The 19,896-nt window shown below is 42.5% G+C and overlaps 1 protein-coding gene across 1 annotated transcript in view; it reads right to left on the bottom strand.

Annotated features, from left to right (window-relative positions):
• Positions 1-19,896, bottom strand: part of LOC138970781 (RNA polymerase-associated protein CTR9 homolog) — a 55,740-nt gene that overhangs the window by 5,471 nt on the left and 30,373 nt on the right. The window lies entirely within an intron of this gene.

The raw sequence follows: 19,896 nt of genomic DNA, 5'->3' as shown, positions 1-19,896 counted from the left end.
CCATTCTGCAGTCCTACTACAGGAATACCATCATGAAGAACTTGGGCAAACCTGACAAGATGAAGGAGGCCATCTGGGCATCTTTTTTGCACTGCTCATCCACAGACGACAACCCTCAGCACCAGCAATGTCCAGTAGGCGCCGACTCCTCGTGCTTCTTTCAGAAGGCCGTGGCAACTGGACAAGAGCCGCCACCACACAAGGACAATGTGGGGACTCCACTGTCAGCTGATGTGGCCAGAGCAGTCAAACCCATCTATGACAGGATGTCAGACGTTGGTCTCATGGCCAGAATCAAGCATGGCAGAACGCAGAATGCCAACGAATGCGTCAACGGACAGATCTGGGCGCGCTGCCCCAAAACTGTGCATGTGGGCGCCAGTCGGGTGAATGCAGCTGTTGCCTCAGCTGTGTCCCATTTCAATCAGGGATGTTCCCACCTCTCCCATGTGATGAAGCAGTTGGGTGTTACACCAGCTGAGGGCCTGAAGGACTACCAGGTGAGGCAGGACCGAAGGCGGTGTGACCAAGCTGAACTGGCGGCCCAGCCGGAGAGGAAGCGGTCCCGAAAAGACAAGAAGAGGGCCAGCAAATCCAGGACAGTGCAACAGGAGAGAGAAGGACAGACCTATGGCCCTGGGATGAACTGAGCAGCTTATAGTATTGTAAAGTGTGCACATTTTGGCCATAAAGGAAGGTACTGTGAAGCTTGAATTATTTTTCGTGTTTGTCTTGGTTTTTCTCGAAAGTAAAAATTCCGCTAGAATGGTACTCTTTGAAGGCAAATATTTCAGGAATGGTGCATAGAACAGTGCTGAAATTTGGCACACACTTGCAGGAGATCATGTTGATAATGATGACGCATTGGCTTTAGGTTACCTTTATTCATATTTTTATTTTGGGATTTTTCGTTTGGTATTTCTGAGTTTTCGTTCATAACGTATTTTGTCATGTATATAAATTATGTGATGCGGGAAAAAAATTCTACAGGAAATTCACAATGACAATGCGTCATCATATTCACCAAGCATTCTAGAAAGCAGGAAAACAAACAGAAATAGTTGAAAGAGTCTGGTATGGCTTGGATTTATTTTTAAAATTTGTGTACGTTTTTGTCAAAATATGGCCGTCAAAGTCAACATTTGCATGCAAAACACTTTTTTTCTGTTTGTCTGTTATTTTGAACCCCTTTTTATACTGTTGTGCTATTTGTAACATTATATACCCCCTAAACAATTTTCCACTATTGTGTGTAGCCTTGTCACCATGTACTTTCTTTCACATTTTGTAGTTTTCTATCCCATGATTCGTTGTTGACAAATACATGTCATTCCATTAATCCTATCCATGTGTTGCATTGTTGTGTAAGATGACTGAGTGTGTGCAAGAAACCACTTTGACCATTCACCTACAAATTACATGAAGGAACGTCTGGGAACCTGCTGATTTGAATCAGCAAATTTTCTTGTTTTTCATGAATTTGTGTTTATGCAGTGTACCGGAGACCTAGACACCCCTCAAAATCATATTCGCCAAAGCAAACTTGCAGACACTAAAATACACACACAAAATCAAAATAAGCAAGAGTGACCCCATTTTTACATTTAGTCAAGTTTTGACTAAATGTTTTAACATAAAGGGGGAATCGAGACGAGGGTCGGGGTGTGTGTGTGTGTGTGTGTGTGTGTGTGTGTGTGTGTGTGTGTGTGTGTGTGTGTGTGTCTGTCTGAGTGTCTGTCTGAGTGTCTGTCTGTGCGTGTGTGTGTGTAGAGCGATTTCAGACCAAACTACTGGACCGATCTTTATGAAATTTGACATGAGAATTCCTGGGAATGATATCCCCGGAAATATTTTTCTTTTTTTCGATAAATACTTTTGATGACGTCATATCCGGCTTTTGGTAAAAGTTGAGGCGGCACTGTCACGCCCTCATTTTTCAATCAAATTGATTGAAATTTTTTGTAAAGCAATCTTCGACGAAGGCAGGACTTCGGTATTGCATTTCAGCTTGGTGGCTTAAAAATTAATTAATGACTTTGGTAATTTAAAATCTGAAAATTGTAATAAGTTTTTTTTATATAAAACGATCCAAATTTACGTTCATCTTATTCTACATCATTTCCTGATTCCAAAAACATATAAATATGTTATATTTGGATTAAAAACAAGCTCTGAAAATTAAAAATATAAAAATTATGATCAAAATTAAATTTCCGAAATCGATTTAAAAACAATTTCAACTTATTCCTTGTCGGTTCCTGATTCCAAAAACATATAGATATGATATGTTTGGATTAAAAACACGCTCAGAAAGTTAAAACGAAGAGAGGTACAGAAAAGCGTGCTATGCAGCACAGCGAAACCACTACCGCGCTGAACAGGCTCGTCAGTCACGTTTCACTCCGTTATGCACAACACGCCACAAGCGGCGGACTACGGTCATTGGGAAAAAATGCGGTGCGTTCAGTTTCATTCTGTGAGTTCCACAGCTTGACTATCAGTCATGTGACGCCAGTAGTTACTGACAATTCTTCTTCTTATTATTACTATCATTATTATTATTATTATTATTATTATTATTATTATTATTATTATTATTATTATTATTATTCACGGAGTGCTGGTGCGCTCGGAGCACTGCTGAAGCAACGATTTTTCTTTTTGTTGCAGAAAGGGTAATAGACTATCAAAACACTTTCAAAACTGTCACACAGACGACTACACATACCTTTAGTGTTGCCAGCCAAACGTGACGACACTTTATGCGGTTTGTCAGTTCGTATCTCCCGCCAAAATGTAATCAACATTTCTCGTGATCGCGTTCTGGGGCTATACAGGCAGTGCGCGGCACACCAAAATGTAATCAACATTTCTCGTGATCGCGTTCTGGGGCTATACAGGCAGTGCGCGGCACACCAAAATGTAATCAACATTTCTCGTGATCGCGTTCTGGGGCTATACAGGCAGTGCGCGGCACACCAAAATGTAATCAACATTTCTCGTGATCGCGTTCTGGGGCTATACAGGCAGTACGCGGCACACCAAAATGTAATCAACATTACTCGTGATCGCGTTCTGGGGCTATACAGGCAGTGCGCGGCACACCAAAATGTAATCAACATTTCTCGTGATCGCGTTCTGGGGCTATACAGGCAGTGCGCGGCACACCAAAATGTAATCAACATTTCTCGTGATCGCGTTCTGGGGCTATACAGGCAGTACGCGGCACACCAAAATGGAACCCAAAACCACGTGTTACCATTTTTGTTACGTAATTCAAACACAATATCTTGGCGTGTACTACTTAAAGGCCCGGTCACACAGCCCACAAGTCGCGTAGACGCATGAATCACGTATAAAATTTGGTTGTGCGTGCTTGTCGGTCGAGAATTTGACCATTTTCGCTGATTTACGCGATGAAAATCACCGATGAATTGCGCAAGAACTACGGAAAGATCACGCAAAAATCACGAACAAACCACGCACTACAGTGCATGGGCACGCAAAGGTCCACGGAAAACCACGTATAATCTGCGCACTATCACTAATGAACTGCGTATGAATCGCGCATGATTCGCGCATGAACTGCGCAAGGAATGCGCGGCAGCGCGCACGTCCGTTCCGCGCATATTTGTTTTTTTTTTTCATTTTCATTACTTTATTGTCCCATCCGGCTGGGAAATTCGGGTCGCTTCCTCCCAGTGGAAAGCTAGCAGCAACGGAGTCGCGCTACCCCAGGTGTTTGCGTGTTTAGGTGTATTCAGCCACCTGCACTTATGGCAGAATGACCAGGGTCTTTTACGTGCCATTGTGATGACACGGGGGTGGGACATGGCTTCCGTCTCTGGGTCTGCACATAAAGTTGACCCGTGTCCGTCCCGGCCCGAATTCGAACCTGCGACCTTCCGATCACAAGTCCAGTGCTCTACCAACTGAGCTAAACTGACTAGATGAATACCCGCTTCGCTGGGTACGGCTTCGCCGGGAAGAAGTCGAGCTGAATACCCGGCTGCGCCGGGGACCCGGCTTTGCCGGGTGTACGCCGGCTTCGCCGGCGCACCGCACGAAGGAAGGGAGATAAACGCGCAAGACACTGGAGAAGAGTAATACCCAGCTTCCCCGGGACAGTGACCTTCTAAAAATAGTATAACGGGAATATGGATTGAGCGTTGTCGACAGTGACCTTCTAAAAATAGAAACGGGAATATGGATTGACGCCACACGAAGGAAGGGAGATAAACGCTGAAAACACTGGAGAAGATAAGGAAGAGTTACTGGGAATGGATCCAGAGAAAAACCAAAATCGGTTCAGCGCTACGCGCTGAGAGCACGTATTGAAATATCTCATCGACCAGGTTGTGTCCGGGGTGTACCTGAATATGGCCACCAAATTTGAAAGAGATCCATCGAGAACTTTGGCCGTGCATCGCGGACACACACACACACACACACACACACACACACACACACACACACACACACACACACACACACACACACAGAAGCCGTATATATATATATATACTAGATGAATACCCGCTTCGCCGGGTACGGCTGCGCCGGGAAGAAGTCGAGCCGAATACCCGGCTGCGCCGGGGACCCGGCTATGCCGGGTGTACGCCGGCTTTGCCGGCGCACCGCACGGAGGAAGGGAGATAATCGCGGCTGAAAACACTGGAGAAGATAAGGAAGAGTTACTGGGAATGGATCCAGAGAAAAACCAAAATCGGTTCAGCGCTGCGCACTGAGAGCACGTGTTGAAATATCTCAACGATGAGGTTGTGTCCGGGGTGTAGCTGAATACGGTCTCCAAATTTGACCGTGCATCGCGGACACACACACACACACACACACAGACAAACAGACAGACACAAGTCGTATATATATATATAGATAGATGCAACCGCGGCGCCTTGGCATTCCCGTTTAGACAGTCGCAGGCAGCACATTGTTCCAAGTTCTTCAAGTTCTCATTCTTCGTGATGGTTCATGGTGCTCAGAAGAACTTGGAATCTGTTGGCAAAGATGCCAAAAGCGTTTTCAACCACTCGTCTGGCCCGTGACAGTCTGTAGTTGAAGATTTTTTCTTCCCTGTCTTCTTCTTCTTCTTCTTCTTCTTCTTCTGCGTTCGTGGGCTGAAACTCCCCCGTACACTCGTGTTTTTTGCACGAGTGGAATTTTACGTGTATGACCCGGGCCGTTTTTTACCCCGCCATTTAGGCAGCCATACGCCGTTTTCGGAGGAAGCATGCTGGGTATTTTTGTGTTTCTATAACCCACCGAACTCTGACATGGATTACAGGATTTTTTCGTGCGCACTTGGTCTTGTGCTTGCGTATACACACGGGGGTGTTCGGACACCGAGGAGAGTCTGCACACAAAGTTGACTGAGAAATAAATCTCTCGCCGAACGTGGGGACGAACTCACGCTGACAGCGGCCAACTGGATACAAATCCAGCGCACTACCGACTGAGCTACATCCCCGCCCTGCCCACCTACTTACAGGCAATCAGAATATCTACAACATTTTCGTATTGCTCAGATTTAGAGCTCAAGAAAATCCAATTTCAGATTTTTGATTATTAACGGTTATGCCTGCATGGGCGTTTAAATTTATCTTATAATCCATTTTTCTTATTGTACGACTGCTTTGAACCCAATCCATGAAGAGAGACAACATTTTTTAAACGTTTTTTCAATTCAAGTTGATTATAATTGTCTATTTTGTTTTTCATTCTTTTAATTGTTATTTTTTCTTAATAAGTTGCCAAAGTTAAAAACAAAACACAAAAGTGTTATCTGATTCTCTGCCCTCAAGAACGTAAAAAGTAGGAAACACAACTTTTGATATTTCACAGCTACCGTAAGCTTTACGAATCATGGTTACCTCCCTTAAACACAATTGCCCTGGATATTCTGACCACTTGTGTTACGGCAAGAACCGGGGCTGGTTGCTTTCTCCGTGTGAGTGTTGTGTGTGCGGTTTGTGTGCTGTGCTTTTCTGTGCTTTGCTGTGCTTTGCCGTGCTTTGCTGTGTCCTCTGTGTGTGAGTGAGTGTGTGTGTGTGTGTGTGTGTGTGTGTGTGTGTGTGTGTGTGTGTGTGTGTGTGTGCCAGTGTGTGTGTGTGTGTGTGTGTGTGTGTGTGTTACGCGCGTGCGTGGTCATTCATCTTATAATATAGACATGTCATGACAGACTTTCAATCAAATACTTAAACTGATTGCTACTGCGTTATCAAAATATTATAGATAGTAACATTGGGATGTGCACGTTAAAGATCCCACGATAGACAAAAGGGTCTTTCCTGGCAAAATTGTATAGGCATAGATAAAAATGTCCACCAAAATACCCGTGTGACTTGGAATAATAGGCCATGAAAAGTAGGATATGCGCCGAAATGGCTGCGATCTGCTGGCCGATGTGAATGCGTGATGTATTGTGTAAAAAAAATTCCATCTCACACGGCATAAATAAATCCCTGCGCCTTGAATATGTGCGCGATATAAATTGCATAAAAATATTAAAAGAAATAAAAAATAAAATAAATCCCTGCGCTTAGAACTGTACCCACGGAATACGCGCGATATAAGCCTCATATTGATTGATTGATTGCTCTGTGAAAGAGCTACAAATAATGGATCAATTTCTTGAATTTTGATCAGTTGATTGTTATGTCTTAATACCGGTTCAAATTAGCATTAAAATTCATTTCTGTTGTCTTTCAACTGTTTCTTTCTCTAACATGCAGACAAGCAACCTTTTTTCAAATATATCTTTCAATTTCTTTGTGATATTTTCGTTACTGTCTGTACTAGTTGTAGTTGTAATTTTTTCAATTAGTTACTGAGGCAAACAACAACAACAACAACAACAACAACAACAACTGTGGTGTCGACCTTTTACCCTAAAAGTCTTGAATAATAGGAAAGGCAGCTTTGGATATTTCACAGGGTTCGTAAGCTTTACGAAACCTGGTTACCTCCCTTAGTTTCCCTTTTTTTCACAATTTAGTCGTCAGTTTGTGATTTCAATGCGACTCGCTGTAAGCTTATCTGCAATAGCACGTTATTGCGTACCTCTGAATCTAAAACGCAACAAACGGCTTCGAGTCACATGAACTAGAAGGAAAAAAAGGAAACTGGATCACACAGGTTCGAATTCACGATGGCTCAGGGGTAAGATAAACAACGCAAAAACAAGCATTGACACGGAGGTAGGACATGGATACCGTCTCTGCACAAACAGTTGACCTGTGACCTAATCCGCGACCTTAAGTTACGCTTAACAGTTTCAAACCATATACATATATAGACGGAAAGAGAGAGGGAGTACTGAGAGAGAGCAAGAGAGAGAGAGAGAGGGAGAGAGATAGAGAGAGACTCAGACTCAGACTCAGAACTTTATTACAAAAGGATAAAGGTTTTAGGCAAAGCCTATTCTTCCAACCTGTCCTTTATACAACGCATAAAGACAGACGCACATTACAAATATAAATTCAATCATATAAAATACAGAAATACATTGTATGGAATGCAACACAATGTGCATTTAAGGAATTACATAAGGAGAACTCAAATATTACAAAATTACATTGACATAGTTATACCTTTCATTTGGGAATAAAGTTGCTCCGATCAGCTACACATCCGTTAACACTAGTGCAAAATGTTTAACAAAATAACAACCGAACAAGACATTTCATTCACGAATGATGTGTGAACGTGACTGTTGCATTTCTTATCTGTTGGGGGAAGGAGTTCCAGAGAAACGCTCCCGAGAAGGCTAAGCTCGATTTGTAGGGGCTGGGCCGCTATTGCGCGGGTCCGCTATTGCGCAGGTCCGCTATTGCGCGAATCTAACCCTAACCCTAACCCTAACCCTAATCCTAACCCTAACCCTAACCCTAAAGATTCGCGCAATAGCGGCCCCGCGCAATAGCGGGCCGACCCCCGATTTATAGAGGTCTATGCGAGGTATAGGAGGGATGATTTTTTGGGACCCATATCTTTTTGTGGCATGTTTGAAATGTGATTGCAAATATTTAGGACAGTCGTCATTTAGAATTGTATACACGAACACAGCCTTGTTTAACATCAACTGATCTTTCAAGGGGAGGAAATTCAAGAGCTTTAGTTTGTCATCCGTGGACCTATTCAAATCATGCAGAATAAGTTTTGCAGCTCGGCGAGGCAGGGGATTGAGTCTTATCACTGCAGTTATCCCAAAGTGTCGATGCGAAGTTTATATGAGGCATTATGTGGGCGTAATAGAACATTTTGAGTGCTGCAGAATCTGCGTAATGCCTTAGTTTTGATAATAGGTACACATTTTGTTATACTAGTTTGCAAATATTACTCAAATGAGTTTGCCATTTCAACTCTTGATCAATGGTAACACCCAATAATTTATGTTCCCTAACTTGCTGCACTTGAGTTGAACCAACTGACAGTTGTAGTTGTAAAGGACTTAAAGGCACAGTAAGCCTCCCGTAAACCATCACAGAGCTCCCCGAGCGTCTAAATACAGTACAAGCATACTTCCATTTGAACGCTCACCGAACGGGAACATCATCCTGGCTCCTTTCTGTCGAGCGTGAGACATTTTCAAAGAATTTATTTTCGTGGACTTGTAACGCTACAACAATGGCGCCTCGTTTTTTGCTTTGACGTAATAGATTGCACGAGGCTTTAGAAGAGATCGAGGTTCCAAAACAAGCGTCTTCAATTTAGCTGCCTCGTCTGTAAGACATTTTCAGCAAAATACACGTAAGTACAGTATGTAGGATAAACAAAATACTACATAGCTTGCTGTGTCGTACAAAATGTGCACTCGTTGCTTTTTCAAATAGTGAACAGCTCGCTTTCGCTCGCAGTTCAACATTCAAAAAAACAACTCGTGTAAATCTGGTACGACACAGCAAGCCATGTAGTATTCTCTATTTCCCAGTTGCAAGGAAAGACCAAAAAATGACCTCACAAATGCAAAATTTTCTCGGCTTCTGGGAGGCTTTGCCCACCCCCCCCCCCCCCCCCCCCCTTAAACGAACTTGGTCCGGCCCTGAACCCTAACCCTAACCCTAATTCATCACAATCCGTCCAGTAGTTTTTGAGAAATGCTTTTCACATACACCGAGACAGACATACAGACACAGACACAGACACATGCATCGGGAGACAAACCTCGTTCCCCGCTCACTGTATTCAGTCATTACCCGGTACTTGACAATGTAAAAAGAGCCAAATCCATTGGGCTGGAGTGCTCCTGCAGCGCACGGGCAGTCAGAATATTTATTACATTTTTAATTTGCTCTGCTTCAGAGCACCAAAAAATCTCATTTAAGATTTTTGATTAAATCACAATATTCAATACTACGAATCACGTCATTTTAGTCATTTAAATTTATCTTATAATCCATTTCTCTTATTGTACGACTGGTTTGAACCCAATCCATGCAGTGAGACAACACTTTTTAAATGTTTTTTCAGTTTAAGTTGATTATAACTATCTACTTTGTTTTACATTGTTTTAATTGTTATTTTTCTTAATAAGTTGCCAAAGTTAAAAACAAAACACAAAAGTGTTATCTGATTCTCTGCCCTCAAGAACGTAAAAAGTAGGAAACACAACTTTTAATATTTCACAGCTACCGTAAGCTTTACGAATCATGGTTACCTCCCTTAAACACAATTGCCCTGGATATTCTGACCACTTGTGTTACGGCAAGAACCGGGGCTGGTCGCTTTCTTCGTGTGAGTGTTGTGTGTGCGGTTTTTGTGCTGTGGTTTGCTGTGTCCTCTGTGTGTGTGTGTGTGTGTGTGTGTGTGTGTGTGTGTGTGCGCGTGTGTGTGTGTGTGTGTGTGTGGTGTGTGTGTGTGTGTGTGTGTGTGTTACGCGCGTGCGTGGTCATTCATCTTATAATATAGACATGTCATGACAGACTTTCAATCAAATATCTAAATTGCTACTGCGTTATCAAAATATTATAGATAGTAACGTTGCTCTGTGAAAGAGCTACAAATAATGGATCAATTTCTTGAATTTTGATCAGTTGATTGTTTTGTCTTATTATTACCAATTCAGTGCCCCATATGGCTTTTTGACCAATCAGGACGGATTCTAGGTGACCCTCTAAATGTTATAACGTTCAGGCAGGGACCCTTTTTGTTTATCACGCTAAAAATTAACAAGACAAAGTAAAAATGTAATTCAACAATATCAGCGTGATTTATTCTACAGAATGACACTTCAAATGCTGTCAGGTAATACGTACTCTCTTTATCAAAACAAAAAAAATAAAAATAAGCCTACCGAAAAGCGAGTTTTTTCGGTGGGTGCGTAACGGAACAGCAAGGCACCGCCCATCGTCTGAGTGTGCAATGCCGACCGCTCACTTGAAATCTAAATGATCAAAGTTCGGAAAAATCACTGAAGTGAAATTGCGCCACTCGCTTTACATCAAATGTATCCTTTACGTCATTTCCCATCCGTCTGGAGTCGGTTCTAAATCAGTGTCGCTCTCTGTTCAACGAGAAAAAGCGAAGCAACCGAAACGCATGTTCAACATGGTTTATCTTGTGAGAATGATTGTTGTGTGTCAAAGGCATTTGACCTGTGAATATTCATCACGTGAGGTGTGTTACTCTGATTGGCTGACTCAGGTCACGAGAATTTTTTGACTGACAGGCATAATCACAGAAGCGCTCAAGTTCCCATTGCGGCTGTTCTGTCTAATTCGCGGGGTTGCTTCTAAATTTCTTTTGGTCGAATTAAACAGTAATAAAACCGTTATTTCTAATATGCTGACTGTTAGCAAATGATAACAGACATGTCTCACAAACGTTATCAGCATTCGCCTAAAAGGCTCATGCTTGATATCTTTTTTCTCGACATGTCTTGTTATCATTTGCTAACAGTCAGCATATTAGAAATAACTCATAATACCTGTTCAAATTAGCATTAAAATCCATTTCTGTTGTCTTTCAACTGTTTCTTTCCCTAACATGCAAACAAGCAACCTTTTTTTCAAATATGTCTTTCAATTTCATTGTGATATTCTCGTTACTGTCTGTACTGGTTGTAGTTGTAATTTTTTCAATTAGTTACTGAGACAAACAACAACAACAACAACAACAACAACAACAACAACAACAACAACAACAACAACCTCAACAACAACAACAACCGTGGTGTCGACTTTTACCCTAAAAGTCTTGAATAATAGGAAAGGCAGCTTAAGATATTTCACAGGGTCCGTAAGCTTTACGAAACCTGGTTACCTCCCTTAGTTTCCTTTTTTTCCACAATTTAGTCGTCAGTTTGTGATTTCAATGCGACTCGCTTCATCTAGCGCTTTCGCTATTTCTTGATCTAAATACCGGGCAGCATGATCGATTCAAATGATGAAAGTCGTAACTTAGCGGGTGGCATTGATTCTAGTTTTAAAATTCTTGAAATGTCGTTATCAATCGAGCCAAATGTGACCAGGGTCAGTACATCACAAATTCCAGTGTTTAAATAATGAAATAATGAATTAAATAATTTAAAAAGCGTCCGAAGTCCTGGGTGCTTCCTTCCATGCTGTGCTTTTCTGTGATGGCAGTGATTGGATAATTTGAATTTTTTTTAAAGTAAAAACTAAAACCAAAACCACGCGTTCACCCAGGACCTCTTTGCTTGCTCGCTTAACCTATATAATAACCAATAAAAGCTACACGAACCATTCCAATGCAATTGACTCTTCGTTTTTCTGTCAATATACCTATCTCTGTATGTCTACCTGTCTCTTCGTCTCTTTGTTAATTCTCTCTGTCTCTTTCACTGTCTCTTTCACTGTCTCTCTCGCTGTCTAGCTCTTGGCCTAATGTCTGCGGAGTGTGTGTGTGTGTGTGACGGTGTGTGTGTGTGTGTGTGTGTGTGTGTGTCTGTCAGTGTGTGTCTGTGTGTGTCTGTGTAAGACTCTGAATGTGTGTGTGTGTGTGTGTGTGTGTGTGTGTGTGTGTGTTTCTGTGGTTGTCTTTAAGTTTGCACGCACGAATGCTCGCGCGCACTGCGCACGCACTACGCACACATACACACACACTCACACACATGCACACACACACACACACAGACATAAACACTCAAACACACACACTCACACACACTAACATACACGCAAGCAAGCACGCACGGCGGCACTCATATACATGCATACTCTGACACACACACACTCAAACACACACACACACACACGCTAACTTACACGCAAGCACTAAAGCACGCACGCACACACACATGCATACACAAACTGACACACAAACTGACTTAAAAGCACTGAAACACACATACACACACGCACTAACATACATGCAAACAAGAACTCAGTGACGCACGCACGGCGAACGATATGCCTACCGTAAACCTGATTGGCTGTCGTTGTGATAGCTGCGATCGTTACAAGTAGTATCCCCTGGGGGGTAGGGTGTGTTGCTAAACCTGCTGCGCAGCAGGAGATATTTACGAGCTGGCTTCGATAGTAGCAGTGTGCAATGGGTGTGTAGAGTTCTGTTTCACACCGGTGACACTGTGACGGTTCCCCTACGCTTTGTGTTCGGTGCCCTGACCCTTTGTGTTCGGTTCCCACTCGGTTCCCACACGCCAAAATTCGCGGACAAAACATCTATTTATGGTAGTATTACGCAATGTTGCTCTCTGAGAATGGTCTTGTTAGATCTGTGAGTGTTTACACTACATGCCTAGGTGCTGTTGGATTGAAGGTTTTTGATATTTTAGCCGTTATTAGGTAGAATGCCTTCCACTTTACTGCAAAACTGCATAATTCGTAGCATCGGCAAGAAATATCCTACCAAAAAATGCCTGCTTGGAACTGTCCGTGGTCCAGCAAAAAGTTCAACATGTCTGTAGCAGACAGCCCAAGTTTCAAGATTGTAGGGCCATCCAAACAGCCGTAATAATAAAAACAACAAAAGTAGTCAGTGAAATTGGCTGTGTTCGGTCCCCCCACACTTTTGTGACGTAGGCGTGACGGTTCCCATAATTCATTGTGTCGGTCCCCACTTTCTGTGTCGGACCCCACTTTCGACCTAATTTCTCTGTGACGGACCCCACAACCAGCCTATTTTGTGTCGGTCCCCACACCTTCTTGGATTTATGACTTGCCGGTTACTTGTATCATTGTATTCATTGAATCTAATTGTCTCGGAGTTATTTTTCAGCAAAAACCGGCAAGGCAGCACCTTTTGTGATACCAAGTAAGTCAGATGACATCAGTATGTGTGTGTGTGTGTGTGTGAGAGAGAGAGAGAGAGAGAGAGAGAGAGAGAGAGAGAGAGAGAGGGGGAGAGAGAGAGAGAGAGAGAGAGAGAGAGAGAGAGAGAGAGAGAGAGAGAGAGAGAGAGAGAGAGAGAGAGAGAGAGAGTTGTGTTTCCGTACCCGCGACAGCGTTTTTCCAGCGGCGCGACGAAAATCAAGCACATAGAAAATGACCAGGAGTGTTTCCACACGCGCGACGCGTTAGCGGCGCGACAAGCGGCAAGCGACGCGATTTTTTTGAAAGGGTCCTGGAGCGATTTTTTCGCGTTGTCGCGCGGCAACGCGGGAGTTTACAGATTTTACCGCATGTTTAAAACGCAAGTACGGAAACACGTCACGCGTTTGCGCGCGTTTTCTTTTGTCGCTGCCGCTGTCGCGGGTACGGAAACAGAACTTACCGCGAGTACGACACTACCGCGAGTACGACACTACCGCGAGTATAACACTCCCGCGTGTCACACTACCGCGAGTATAACATTACCGCGTGTCATTTTATGACTTCCATGTCTGAAGGCAAAGGTTGAAATGTTTCCTTGAAATATAAAACAAAAAGGCCTGGTCTGTTCTCTGAACACTAATTCAATGTTTGTCATGCTAACCAAGAACTCAAAACGATCAGAACACACACGCTTTCCTTCTTTGCCACTACTAAAGCAAACGTGTGCAAGATGTAGAGGTTACATGCCGAGTCTCAGTGATTATTAAAAATAATGGTCGAAGTTGGCGGATCATGAAAAATGCGAGCTTCAGCGAGCTTTTTCATGACCGCGAACTGAGACCATTATTTTTAATAATCACTGAGACGAGGTGTGTAACCTCTTTATTCCTCCTTTCTTCAGTTATTCAAAGAAAACAGGAGTTTTTGTGCGAAAGTTTGATCGAATCCGAATCACTCAACCAGTCAACCTGCGCAGGCGATCGATTAATGCGCGGTTGTATAGTTCCGTGCAAATCATTCCATTCTGTTAACACTTCTTGTCAGTTTCCCTGTTTTAGACTAAAATCAAGTACACAGATATGCTGTTATTCTGCTGTGGCGGTAAAGGCAGATATTGTGTGTTCTGTTTATGTTTTAGTATCGTTTAGGATCATGTTTTTTCGTCAAATGGGACTAGCAGACGAACTTTTGCACCCGTGTTCCAACGTTAATTACTGTATGAAGTTCAGTTTTCTGGGGAAAATAGTGTATGAAACCGCTTTATGTTGTTTAAATTGATGAGATGTGTGCATTTGGTTGCGTGTGATCTGTTTATAAAATGAAATATTGTTGAAAACTGACCGTCGGATTGCAGTCAGTGTTGTCGAAGAAACTGCGTTAAAAGAAGGGGAACTACTCTTGTCGGCAGGAGTATGAGTTACTTGCCTTGGGAATTTGCTTGTGATGAACGGTGTGTGCACGGCAGATCTAGATTCAGAAAACAACCTAACTCATGGATTTTATATGGAGATTCATGTGTTCAGGCCTGTAGTTGTTAATTTAAATGCGGTATGTTTGTATTGTTTGCTCCAGAGATGTATATTTCGTACGTATAGAGCGTTCGGAACTTTTCAGTCGCAAAAGTAGTACCAAAACAGAACAGCTTCTCAACCCATTGCACTATCGAGGATTCAGGCTGTTGCTGGCTCGTTATTTGTTTGGTTGCTGGGTCATTATCGAAAAATAACTAGCTCTACAAGTTTACAGAGGTAAAGAAGCAGAGGGGGGAATAAGTAGAGGTTACATGCCGAGTCTCAGTGATTATTAAAAATAATGGTCGAAGTTAGCGGATCATGAAAAATGCGAGCTTCAGCGAGCTTTTTCATGACCGCGAACTGAGACCATTATTTTTAATAATCACTGAGACGAGGTGTGTAACCTCTTTATTCCCCCTTTCTTCAGTTATTCAAAGAAAACAGGAGTTTTTGTGCGAAAGTTTGATCGAATCCGAATCACTCAACCAGTCAACCTGCGCAGGCGATCGATTAATGCGCGGTTGTATAGTTCCGTGCAAATCATTCCATTCTGTTAACACTTCTTGTCAGTTTCCCTGTTTTAGACTAAAATCAAGTACACAGATAAGCTGTTATTCTGCTGTGGCGGTAAAGGCAGATATTGTGTGTTCTGTTTATGATTTAGTATCGCTAAAGATAATGTTCTTTCGTCAAATGGGACTAGCAGACGAACTTTTGCACCCGTGTTCCAACGTTAATTACTGTATGAAGTTCAGTTTTTTGGGGAAAATAGTGTATGAAACCGCTTTATGTTGTTTAAATTGATGAGATGTGTGCATTTGGTTGCGTGTGATCTGTTTATAAAATGAAATATTGTTGAAAACTGACCGTCGGATTGCAGTCAGTGTTGTCGAAGAAACTGCGTTAAAAGAAGGGGAACTACTCTTGTCGGCAAGAGTATGAGTTACTTGCCTTGGGAATTTGCTTGTGATGAACGGTGTGTGCACAGCAGATCTATATTCAGAAAACAACCGAACTCATGGATTTTATATGGAGATTCATGTGTTCAGGCCTGTAGTTGTTAATTTAAATGCGGTATGTTTGTATTGTTTGCTCCAGAGATGTATATTTCGTACGTATAGAGCGTTTTGAACTTTTCAGTCGCAAAAGTAGTACCAAAACAGAACAGCTTCTCAACCCATTGCACTATCGAGGATTCAGGCTGTTGCTGGCTCGTTATTTGTTTGGTTGCTGGGTCATTATCGAAAAATAACTAGCTCTACAAGTTTACAGAGGTAAAGAAGCAGAGGGGGGAATAATGTATGTTACACGCTTTGGAGCATGTGCGAGAACGGATTCAAACTCGAAATCGTCCCTCCAAAAGCCCCAAAATGCACACACGACTTTTATTTCTCCTGCTGTTGTCGTGTCTTCTCTTTACAAATTCTTCAACGCTGAGAATACTGAAAACGGCATCCCAGACTACAGGACTGTTTCCATACGCGAGTTTAGCTTCCCTTGGAAAGTGGCTCGCTCAGGAGGCCTGTTAGTCTGAAACTAGAAGGACAGAGTTCTGAACATAGATGACAAAGACCCCGGAAAGAACAAACATTTCGCGGATGCAGACACAGAAAGACGTCATGAAGAATGGAATGCTTCAAAAGATACAGACTGTGACGATGACTGTGACGTCATTCACATATACCGAGACGTCATTCATAGTTGTTCGTTCACTTTCGTCAAAAAGTAGATCTCTCCACAATGGCTGCTCCTGTGTTTAGGTTTATCAAGCGTGAGTACGCAAAACGTGTTTGTTCTGTCCTCTGTTGAAGCTGTGAGACATAATCGCCATTACGAACTAGTCGTGTGACAGAGAGTGTTCTTGCACACTCGACTGCTGCTGTTTCACTCCGGCTAAAGCCGTCGTGAAACATCTACAGTCTCGTGTGCAAGAAAACTCTCTGTCACACGACTAGCTCGTAATAGCGGGTACTATCAGAATACATATAGAATGGGTTGCTTCCAATCAAAGTTAGAACACAAACTCACAAGAAGTAAGTTTGCATGCGTTCTCTCTACGGTTATGGTACTCGCGGTTGTGGTACGCGCGGTAGTGTGACACGCGGCAGTGTTATACTCGCGGTAGTGTCGTACTCGCGGTAGTGTGACACGCGGTAGTGTTACACGCGGTAGTGTCGTACTCGCGGTAGTGTGACACGCGGTAGTGACGCTCGCGGTAGTGTCGCATAACCGGAGTGATCTGGAAAGGTGTCAATCTCTCTCTCTCTCTCTCTCTCTCTCTCTCTCTCTCTCTCTCTCTCTCTCTCTCTCTCTCTCTCTCTCTCTCTCTCTCTCTCTCTCTCTCTCTCTCTCTCTCTCTCTCTCTCTCTCACACACACACACACACACACACACATACTGATGTCATCTGACTTACTTGGTATCACAAAAGGTGCTGCCTTGCCGGTTTTTGCTGAAAAATAACTCCGAGACAATTAGATTCAATGAATACAATGATACAAGTAACCGGCAAGTCATAAATCCAAGAAGGTGTGGGGACCGACACAAAATAGGCTGGTTGTGGGGTCCGTCACAGAGAAATTAGGTCGAAAGTGGGGTCCGACACAGAAAGTGGGGACCGACACAATGAATTATGGGAACCGTCACGCCTACGTCACAAAAGTGTGGGGGGACCGAACACAGCCAATTTCACTGACTACTTTTGTTGTTTTTATTATTACGGCTGTTTGGATGGCCCTACAATCTTGAAACTTGGGCTGTCTGCTACAGACATGTTGAACTTTTTGCTGGACCACGGACAGTTCCAAGCAGGCATTTTTTGGTAGGATATTTCTTGCCGATGCTACGAATTATGCAGTTTTGCAGTAAAGTGGAAGGCATTCTACCTAATAACGGCTAAAATATCAAAAACCTTCAATCCAACAGCACCTAGGCATGTAGTGTAAACACTCACAGATCTAACAAGACCATTCTCAGAGAGCAACATTGCGTAATACTACCATAAATGGATGTTTTGTCCGCGAATTTTGGCGTGTGGGAACCGAGTGGGAACCGAACACAAAGGGTCAGGGCACCGAACACAAAGCGTAGGGGAACCGTCACAGTGTCACCGGTGTGTGTTTGTAATATCGTAAATATTCTGCATCAAATTTGGTGGGCATATTCAGGTGGACCCCGGGCACAAACTGGTGGATAAAAACCGGCGAAGCCGGGTATTCCTCTAGTTACATATATACAGTATCACTCACAGGTTGAAGTGTTTGAACTGTTCCATGTTTTGAAGTTGGCTCTGATTGATTTCAGAGCTGTCAAAGAATAATTTCAAGTTTTATTGAATTTGGTTTTAAGACATGTAGTACGAAAAGCAGAAATTCATAATATAGTATTCTCATGCCAATATAAATCCTGGTTTCTTTTCAAACCATTTAAAGAAAGGCTAGAAAATTCAGATTTTCACTTTTTTTTTACACAAACTATATTATCTTGTTTACACATCTTTGTAAACAATCATTTTCTTTTACGTAACGTGCATGAAGAGAAGCATCTAAAACCTTTAGTACAAGACTTTTTATCTTTTTCATAGAAAAAAAAGGGAAACGCTACTCTTGGTCAAATCCACAACTGCCAAAAATAATGATGAGTTGCCTCTCTTGTTCTGAGCTTTAGTATCCGCCTGCTGCAGTGCACCTGTTTTTTTTTCATGTGTAAACACAACAAATGTGCTTTCTATTGACAAGTTTTCTTTCATTATGATTTTTATTTTGCTTTAAAAGATTTACAGGTTTTCTGAACAGAAAATCTTAAATAAGATGAGAGTGTCTCAAAAAAGGAGGATCTTCTAAGGACGGGTGGCACTTTACTTTTACATACGTGGGAGAGACCACTCATTACATAACAATATCGTTCAAACCACACGTGTGTATATCATGTAAATGAGGTCATGTCAAGCAAGTCTGGCAGGGACCTGTTTTTCCACGGCTTATGATGCCAAAGTCACCGAGACAAACGTCATTATGGTGAGAAAAAAATTGCGCTTGCTAATTTCTCTCGATGAATTTTTAGCACTAACACGTCACGCTACACTTTCCAGAGTGACGTTTCTTTGCTTTGATGTAAGAGATTGCACGAGGCTTTGGAAGAGATCGAGATTCTAAATGAAGCGTCTTCATTTTGGCCGCCTCGACTGCGGGACGTTTTGAGTCAAATAAACGTAAGTACAGTATGTAGGATAAACAGAATCCTACATGGGGTTGCTGTTTCATACCAGATTTACACTCGATGCTTTTTCAAATAGTGAACAGCTCGCTTTTGCTCGCAATTCAATATGTATTTTAAAAACCAACTCGTGTAAATCTGGTACGACACAGCAAGCCATGTAGTATTCTCTATTTCTCCTCTAGCTTCATTAACACTGTCCAGAAGATCCCTTTGGCGTTGGCGTTGGCGGTAGTTGAAAAGTTATTTCGGCAGAATTGCCAAATTTGTTTTGGTGGATGTAAGTTGACTTCAAACTTCCAAAAGTTCTACGACCATTATGGCAAATTTGCTAACAAAACAAAAATCTTGGCCATATATCCCTAGCTATACTAGCATACTCAACTATTCTAACATTCAAACCCTTCTTCTGCCTCTTTCCGTGTGCCCTTTGGGCAATTTCTGATTGTCCTGTACACGGCATCGCTTGCTGCGTAATTAGTAACCATTCTGTTTTCCATCATTCTTTCGCAAATGGTACTCCATTACAGAAATCTGCCGCGCAACATCATGTTAACGAGTTGATGAAGTCTGTCCAGGACTGCGTCCAGGACATAAAGCTTTGGATGACAAGCAATAAACAGCTAAATGCTGACAAAACAGCAGCAACGCAAGTATGTTCTCCAAATATGTCTAGTGCCTACCCTATTCCTGATTCTATTGTGGTTGATAGCTGCATCATAAAGTTTTCAAACTGTGCAAAAAAACTAGGTGTCATAATGGACTCCCTCGGTATTTGCTCAAACGGATAGCTGCCTGAGGCATGACTGAAAGGCCTGGGGGCTCCGTGCACCTAGAGTTGACATGTCCAGTAACTTTAAGTTTAACCAGCCCAACGAGAACTGATACATTTATACAGTGTCATTTTTTGTGTGTTC

Source organism: Littorina saxatilis, linkage group LG7 (assembly GCF_037325665.1).
Source record: "Littorina saxatilis isolate snail1 linkage group LG7, US_GU_Lsax_2.0, whole genome shotgun sequence".
NCBI classification, from domain to species: Eukaryota; Metazoa; Mollusca; class Gastropoda; order Littorinimorpha; family Littorinidae; genus Littorina; species Littorina saxatilis.
This window is presented reverse-complemented; position numbering and strand designations above follow the sequence as displayed.